This window comes from Geospiza fortis, unplaced genomic scaffold (genome assembly GCF_000277835.1).
Source record: "Geospiza fortis unplaced genomic scaffold, GeoFor_1.0 scaffold445, whole genome shotgun sequence".
In the NCBI taxonomy this organism is placed as follows: Eukaryota; Metazoa; Chordata; class Aves; order Passeriformes; family Thraupidae; genus Geospiza; species Geospiza fortis.
In genome coordinates this window covers 93,539-101,671 of record NW_005054753.1, presented here as the reverse complement: position 1 = coordinate 101,671, position 8,133 = coordinate 93,539, and the positions used below count along the sequence as shown (strand labels likewise).

General features: G+C 43.0%; 1 protein-coding gene across 3 annotated transcripts in view; it reads left to right on the top strand.

The window, feature by feature from the left end:
• The first annotated feature begins 6,791 nt into the window (after positions 1-6,791).
• The window catches only part of LOC102042666 (chromodomain-helicase-DNA-binding protein 1-like), a 49,148-nt gene continuing 47,806 nt past the window's right edge, over positions 6,792-8,133 (top strand). Inside the window, exon 1 of one of the 3 annotated variants that reach the window (XM_031065387.1) lies at positions 6,792-7,068. The gene's annotated coding sequence lies outside the window, so the exon portion shown is untranslated. The remainder of the gene's footprint in view (positions 7,069-8,133) is intronic. The other 2 variants (XM_014311352.2, XM_031065388.1) reach the window with 2 other exon arrangements.

Genomic DNA, 8,133 nt, shown 5'->3' with positions numbered 1-8,133 from the left:
CCGACAAAACAAACCAAGTAACACAGAATATCCAAGCCGAGTGCCGCGCGGGCCCGCATAGGCGGTAGCGGGCCGGGGGTCGGGAGCTGTGTCTGTTATGCGGGGATCTCGGGGGCCCGCGTGGGTGGCCTTCAGCGGTTGCTCCAAACCGAGACGCACCAGAGAGTTGAACTAATGCAGAACTGGTGAACAGCTCCTTTCCCAATCACAGGATTGTGCTGCATCCAGTTCTTACTCCCCAAGGCATAGGGATCCCCGCCGAAACATGTCTGTGTGATAGTGCTGGGAAGTCTCTCCCCTCTGTGCTAATGCCTTCACACAGAACCGCAGAATAGTTTGGGTTAGAAGGGGCCTTGAAGCTTATCTTGATTCAACCCCTGCCATAGGCACTCTGCCACGGGCAGGGACGCCTTCCTCTATCTATCCCAGGGTGCTCCAAGCCTTGTCCAACCTGATCTTTAACAATTCCAGGGATGAGGCAGCCACAACCTCCCTGGGCAACATCTGCTCAGTGTTTTTCTAGAGGTCTCTTCGTTTGCCAGGGGAGACCCTCCCTTGAGAGCTGCCACAATGGTCTGCCTCAGTGCAACACGCAAGTTCCTGAGCTCTGAACAGACCCCATCTGTACTGAGAGCACTGGTCCTGTTGTGGGCTGACAGCCAAGGCCCACACAGTAACACACAGGCTTAGCTACCAGAATATTTGCAGCTCATAGAAATATTGACTCTAGTTCTAAACACTGACTAAAGCTGATAAATCCTAGCCCTGTTTTTATTCCCAAAATTAACACTACAATATTTAGCTGTTAATTCCTCTTTAATACCTGAGATTAACAAGTAACAGTTAGTCCCTCCTGGGCAGTCAGGGAGCTGGCTGGAATCCCCAAGCTTTGCCCTGCTGCTCCACCTTAGCTTCCTCACTTTTCAGCATAACCAGAGAGTACGGACATGCCTGAGTGTTTCTGAGCAATGCCCTCACCTTGCTGTAGGGCAAGTAGAGGAGCAGAGCTGAGTACAGCCAACCCCTGAGTACTTCCTTTCTTCACTTGTTTTTGTTCTTTCTCCTTCTAGCTAATTGGGAAGGTGAGCCTTACTGAAAGGACCTGTAGTTTGCTAATTAGAGAGTCCCCAAGGAAAAAAGGAAGATCCTCTCCCCTCTTTTCTTGCCTTCCTCTGGGCTACTAAACCTCTAGGCTTTTCTTTTTCCTTAGTCTTGAGACTTTTCATCTTGTAGTTGCCAAAGAGAAGAGCTTAAGTGTCAAAAGCTTAGATACAGATACCTTTCTCTCCTTCAGTCCGAGATGACAAGCCTGTCTGCTCCCACCCCAAAGGCACAAGAGGGTGCTCTTTAAACTGAACCACAATGTCCCACCCACACTCCCCTCTCCTATCCCCATCCTTGCCATGACACAGGAGACCCACAGAGGTGTCGGAGCCAGGAGAGCTCTGACAGAGTGCTATACATGTGTGTGCCAGTGTGTACAGCTCTGTGTGCACGTGTGTTTTTTCTAGTGTGCCCAGATGTGAGTGTACACATCCTGCTTTGCACGGTATACATGTGTACTGGTGTGCACAGCACTATTCACATAGATGGACTGAAGTGCACGTGATGTGTACACTGCTGTTTACATGTGTGTTAAATCACACACTCTCAAGTGTGAGTGGGTCTGTGCACAGCTCTGTGCTTGTGAGTATGCACAAGTTCTGCAAGTGTGAACATAGCTCTGTGTGAGACGTATATATATTACTATGTATAGCACTGCACACATTGGTGTGCTCAAACTCTACGTACAAGCAAGTCTTGTGCTTGTAGGCACATGTGCATCAGTAGAGACTACATAAGTGAGTGTCTGTATAACAACGTGTGCTGATGTAGCAAGTTGAGTGTACACAAGTGTGTGCTGCTAGCAAGTACCGTAGTGCACAAGAGCTCTCTGCAAGTGAGTAAGTACCTATGTGTATGTACACTAGCTCTGCACATGTTCCTGTGTGCACACACAGGCTGGGCACGCCCAGGGACATAGTTCTAGATACACAGCTCTGTGCATCCAACTGCTGTCCCACCTAGAAAAACAGACGTGTGTGTATATGTGTATTTGTGTGTATATCACTACCTAGCTCTGCTAGCTAGAGTAGGCCCTGGCTCTCTGCAGGAAACAGGACTCCTGTACAAGTAACCAATATGATTAAGCAGAAGCCATTTATTGTTTACATTATGCACTTATTTATACATTCTAAAACTACTGCACACACTAGTCACGCATTTCTTGATTGGTACTTCTATCTTGTCCACGCGTTCTGCACACACTCTTCAGGGTATGTGATTGGTTACAGTCCAGGTGGTTCACAGCCCTCTGTTATCTAGCTCTTGTGGTCTTGGTATTCTGTTTCTCAGCCTCTTCTTTCTTAATTTAGCACAATTTATGTCTTAGTAACTGTCATGGTTTGACACTGGCACAATGCCAGTGCTTTATGAAAATATACTTCTCTGGTGTTTACTGTGAGATGTGACTAGGAAATAAGCAAAGCAGGCTTCTAGATTAGAAAAAAAAAAGGTTTATTAACTAAACTACAAAAGGAAAAAACACACACACACACACACACTTGGAAAATGAAAACTTTACAAAAACATTTCTTCTTCTTCTCTACTACATTTTTAGTACATCTTCTAAATTTTAACTCTTTATCTATCACTCTGTAAATACTCAATTTCAGTCTATCAAGAGGAGAGGAGTCTTTCTTGGGGCTATGGTGACTTCTTCTTTGCATGCTCAGCGCTCTCACTACTGTGCATGGAACAGAGCTGCTTCAAGGGTTATCTTTTTAAGGGTGCTTTGACCAGTTCTAAAAAAAGCACAGTTTTCTCTCACTCTCGGGACCTCTTGTCCCCCCCATACTTGTCTACCCCCTGGGGCCAGGGGGTCTCCGAAACTGAACTCTCTCAGTTCTGAGCCATCGCCTCCCCCCTGGATGCAGCCTCTGTGTCGCGAGGAAGCATGGTTCTGTCTATGGCTGTACTAAAAAGAGTCTAGCAACTAGCTACTCTATCATCTCTTTCCGGCCTCATCTTTACTCTCTCAGCCTCACTCACTGCTCTAACTGTCATTCACTTGCCCATTCTTTATCATCCACTCCATCTCCCCTCCAGGAAAGGTCCAAATGCTCTGTGAGGTCTTCATCGTCTAGAAAGGGGTTAACAAACTTCTGCACGCGGCCAGGCTTTTTCTCTGCTGCACTCCTCCCTTCCCCCTCTTTCTTCACAGGCCGATATCACTTCAAGGCCACAGGCCCGTACCAGCTTTCTCTCTCTCGTCTTCTGGCTGGGGAGAAAAGGTGCCCAAATCCTCTCAGAGCCTCTCTCCCTCTGTCTCTCCTGGAAGGAGAGTCTGCCCAACGCCTCCTAGTGCCCCCACCACCCTTCCATCTTAAAAAGTCAAGCCTACCTCTGCTAAGCCGCAAGTTTTCCCCTCCCCCGCCCAACTCGAAGCCGAGCAAGAAAAGCCTTGCCTCTTTGCTAGCCAAAAATAAAAAAAAAAAGCCCAAAAGTGTGCTCTGCTTCTAACCCCTGTGTTCTCAAAAGCGCATCCACCCTCAGTAACCAAGCCTAGTATCAATTTTAAAATCTAAACACCTATTAGCCTCTAGCCACTCCACTCCCAAAAAACCTGTTTCCTATAAACCCACGACAGTAACCTTGATGAATTCCAGAGGGCTCTGATAAGAATAACTAGAGATAGTTTGGCTAGGGCACAATGTTGCCTAAGTTGTTCAGATACATTGCTACAGCTCTCTGTGTACACTCTGTTCTTGTAAGGAGAAGAATTTGCCTCTATGTATAATTTTGACAAAAAGGTTTATGTAAAGTTGTGTACAGCGATTTCCATCAAATTTAATAGTGTTCAAGTTTCCATTAAATCTCTATAAACAGGGGTATCTACAATGGCTGTGACCCACTGCTGTTCTAGCCCATGTTCTCTAGAAACGACATCTGTCAAAACAGGATGCTAGGCTAAGTGCTAAATCTCTCTGTGATTGTAATAGTTCATAGGCCACGCAGTTCCCTTGTGTCAAACATATAAGGCAGTGCTATGTACTTTATCTTCAATTTAAGCCCTCAACAGAGAGGTCCCTTTCAGGTACTACTAACCACTGAATCGGCTGTGTGAACTGCAGAGTGGGAGTGGACTCATGTTGACAGAATTCAAAGTCCAGTGAAAGAACCCAAAGAATAGACTGTAACATCCAGACCGAGTGAGAGAGAACCAAAGAAGCTTGAAGATCTCCAAAAAGTATAGTTGAGCTTTCACCAGCTATGTTGAAGATTGTTTGCTAACACTTTGGGTGGGGAGTTTGAACTGTATCATTTATTGATGTAATTATCCTATTTTAATAGGTAAGAATTACAAGCATCTGTTAAAGGGAGGTACACAGAGATTTGTAAGAAGTATTGAGACAGTTTCCTTAAGAACCAACAAATAAGGTAAAACAAGGAATAGAGGGCAAGACTAAGTTGGCCTCTGTGTTCGACACCAAGAATATTTTAGCCCTGCTGTGGGTGGCAACCCTGTAGGCATAGTAAGGTAGGGGCAAGAAAGCCATACCAGACCTCTATCATTCCTCAGTTGTCTCTTAATCCAATGGAGACTAAAACAGCAAGACTAAATTGTCCTCTGTATCCCAATTTGTCCATTTCCAAATAAGATTTTTTTCTTGTTCCCACTGTCCTCGCCCACATCAACAGATGCTAGTAAAAATTATTTTTATTTCTTTTTTGAGAAGTAAGGGTAGATGATCAGAATCAAAAATAAGAGTTAATTGTTCGAGCCAAATGACTCATAGAAAAGGAAAAGGGGGGGTTTGGTATAGATGAGTAATGTAATAGTTGGCTCTCACAATTAAAAGATAAATATTATGTAGATGTATAGTAATGTTATTGTAATATGTCGTCCCCCCCCCTCCTTCATAGACCCCTTTTCCCTCCCCCTTGTAATAGCCTTAGTAGTCAGGACATTTAGAGAAGGCCAGCTTGTTACCAGGAAGTGCAGGAAAGAAACTTCTGGGCTTTTTTCCTTTTTAAGGAGACAAAGGATAGTTTTGTCACTCTGTCAACAGGGGGCACATTCCTACAATAGACGGCGGAGAAAGAGTTGACTGACAAAACTTTAGGAGGGGGCTAAGGATATAAAAGGCAGAGCATCCATTTTGTAGACAAGCACGTTGCTAGTAGTCATGGGAGCTCCCAGCGCTGAAAACTTTTTCCTTATTCAGTCCTTTGTTGTATTTTTTTGTTAAGGTTTATTAAACCTTTGAAATTTTATAAAAGTGAGCAGTTGTTTCTCACATTAGCATTATAGCATCATGCCTGAAGTAGGCCCTTGATGACAGGCATGGGAAGCAACTTTGTTGCTCTCCAGCAAGTATAATTAAAGCTAGCAGTCATATTTTTTCATATCCCTTCACTTCAAAATGAGAAGTTTTATCATGATTTGTTTCTTTCTTTAAAAGTCAATAGATGCAAATGGTTGGTTGAAGTGCTGTCTACAGGAATCAGTTTGAATAGCTTAATATTTTTCCCCTCCTCACTAGTACGATTTAATTGGTGTTAGCAGTGGGGAGAGTAGTGGTTCTGTTTTGTGGCTTTAAATGTTGTCAATTAAGTGTGTTCTAGTGCAGAAGATGATCAAGCTACCACCCACAGACACACATTCTTACTGGTTGCCAGCCAGGTGAATTGTGCTGGCAGTGATAGGCTTGGACTTTGATATTAGCTTTTGGGTTTTTATTGTCTTGGATTTTGCTATCATCTTTAAGGTTGTTTCTTTTTAAATGCTTGCAACGCAAGTGTACATAATTTAAAAGCATTTTGTTTGTGTGGTGTTGTAATTCCAATGTTTTCTCCCATGATATCTCTAAAGTATGCTAGTGTTTAACCTAATGAGGAATTTGATTAAAGTGTCAGCTCGGTTCCTTTGTAAAATTATTTTAGAAATCCAAATGTTTCTATGCTTTTGAATAGTCATGAAATAAATGTTTAACTTTAAATATTATTTTATTTGAATATGTTAAGTATAGTGTGAAATTGATGTACAGGTGGAATAATCCAGTGGCTCAAGAGTGTGCTCAGGTCACTGATTATGTACGACTTTGTACAAGTCATATAATTAGTGAAAAATTCAGTTTTTCTGTGGGAATTTTACTGCTGTTATTTTAACAGTATAAGATGGTCTGCATGGATTTAAATCATGTGTGGCAACACACCTTTGGTTTTCCAGTTACTTTTAAAAACTTTTTTTTTTAATCAATTGTTTGGTTGTATTTTGTATATAGATGGTCCAAATCACAGCATTAAATGTAGCTTGCAAACACTTCCTTACAGATACTTTTCCCACCTATTCTTTTAATGAAAAAAATAAAAGCAGGGAAACAAAACAGAGTTTATATTTGCTTTGAAGAAATGTGTACTCAAAAAACTGAGGGGTGACACACTGCTGATCTAAAAAGACTTAAAACAATTGGGTGTATGTGTATATGCAAAAATATGTTGTGTTTCTTAAAGTTAAATAAGGATTTGGGTGGGTGAGAAATAGTCTTGTTTTACTCCTCCAAATTAATGATAGATGTTCTTTTTTCTCCTCTCTCCCTCCTTTGCCACTTCCTCTTTCTGCTCCAGCACCCAATGCTTCTTTTAAGGTTTAGTGAAAGGTTTCTGATTAAACTGAATTTTCATTCCTGATTTATTTAATCCAGTGCATTCATTTGTATGCTATCCATGTGTCTGGGCTAAGCTAACAATTTATAGGTGAAGCTAACGTTTTTTTTATGTGACTTTTAAAAAATCCTATTTGATTAGCCATTGTGTAATATCTTGTTAACTTCTAATTGCAGCCAGTCAGATGATGATTCTGGGTCAGCATCAGCTTCTGAATCTGGTTCAAGCTCTGGAAGCAGTAGTGATGGAAGTAGCAGTCAATCTGGTAGCAGTGACTCTGAGTCTGGTTCAGAGTCTGACACATCTAGAGAGAAGAAACAAGTTCAAGCTAAACTCCCACCAAAACTTGATGGATCCGAGGTAAAACAAAACAAATTAACCTTTTGTGTGGAAAAAAAAATACTCTGTGCAGAATAGTTGCAAAAGTAGTTTTTATTTAAACAAACAAAACCTCCATAATTTTTACGTAGAATGTTAAGTCGATTGGGTTAATGAATTTACATACTTAGCTCTCATAACAAACAAGGCTGCTGTCATCGTTCGACACTGGCACAATGTCAGTGCCCCCATGAAAATACACCTTCTTCCCTGGTGTCTGCTGTGAGATGTGACCAGGAATAAGCAAAGCAGCCTACTTAGGAATAGAGGAAAAAAAGTTTATTAACTAAACTACAAAGAAAAGGACACACACACACACACATGGAAAATGAAAACTTCACAAAAGCATTTCCTCCTCCCCCCACCACATTTCCAACACATCCATCTCCCAAATTTCACCATCAGTCCATCATCACCCTGTAAATACTCAATTCTCAATCCGTCCAGAGGAGAGGAGTCCTTTTTGTTCCATGGTGACCTCTTCCTTTCTTGTCCAGTGCTCTCACCACCGAACATGGACCAGAGCTGCTTCTAGGGTTGTCCTTTTTAAGGGTGCTTTGTCTCCTTCCAAAAAGAGCACAGTCTCTCAAATATCCCCCCCCCGGGGGCCGAGGGGTCTCAACACTGAACTCTCCCGGTTCCGAGCCATTGCCTCCCCCCTAGATGCAGTCTCTGTGTCACAAGGAAGCATGGTTCTGTCCATGGTTGTACAAAAAGAGCCCAGCAACAAGCTACTCCGTCATCTCTTTCCAGCCTCGTCTCTACTCTTCCAGCCTCACTCACTGCTCAGACTTTTATCACTTGCCCATCTCATCTCCTCTTTATCTTCCACTCTATCTCCGCTCCAGAAAAGGTCAATGCTCTGCAAGGTTTTCATTGTCCAAACAGGGGTTAAAAGCTCCTACACGCGATCAGGCTCCTTCTCCGCTGCACCCCCCCCTTCCCCCTCCTTCTCCACAGGCCGATATCACCTTCAAGGCCACAGTCCCAAGCACCGATTGCAGGCTTTCTCTCTCCCGTCTCCTGGGGGGGGGGCTGCCCAATACC